Raw genomic sequence first — 718 nt, 5'->3', positions numbered from 1 at the left:
CCCCTCACGCTCAGTGGGTCAGGGGCCCAGGGCTGGGGTTCCCCCCCCCCCGTCCCGTCACCCCCTCACCCCCCTGCCGTGTCCCCGCAGAGCGTCGACCGGCCCCGTGACTGGTACCGCAGCATGTTCCGGCAGATCCACCGCAAGCTGCCAGGTGAGTCAGTGCCGCAGAGCACCACGCGGCGTGCAGCAAAACGCAGCGTGGCACGGCACCCGCTCACCTCCTCCTCCATCCCCGCAGAGCCGGACTGGGATGCCCATCGCTGCCCCACGGGTGAGCTCAGCCCCTCGCCCACCGCGGTGCCTCCGTCCCCCCCAGAGCCGCGGAGGAAAGGGCCGTCGCTGGCCGAGCCCCCTGGCATGCCCAACGGGCTGGACTGGTGAGTGCGGCACAGGACGGCATTTAAGTGGTGCCTGGCGGCCCGTCCCCTCGTGGGGTGCCCACAGAGCGGGGGGCTGCTGGGGCTGAGCTCCTCCCTGCTCCCCACAGGACCAGCTGGGGTGACACCGGTGACACCACGGAGCCTGGCAGCATTTTTGACTACGAACCGGGGAAATCCTCGGTGCTGGAGCAGCCCCGGCAGGTAGGCAGCCCCGGCACAGAGGGGTGCTGACAGGCGCTGCGCTGGATGCACACCTAACCGTCCCCTTGCCCTTTCCAGCCCCGGGCAGCGGTGCCGCAGGCGCAGGCTCAGCCTATCGAGGTAAGTTGCCGGTG

This window comes from Aptenodytes forsteri, unplaced genomic scaffold (genome assembly GCF_000699145.1).
Source record: "Aptenodytes forsteri isolate BGI_AS27 unplaced genomic scaffold, ASM69914v1 Scaffold168, whole genome shotgun sequence".
Lineage (NCBI taxonomy): Eukaryota > Metazoa > Chordata > Aves > Sphenisciformes > Spheniscidae > Aptenodytes > Aptenodytes forsteri.
Note: the sequence above shows the minus strand (reverse complement) of the source record.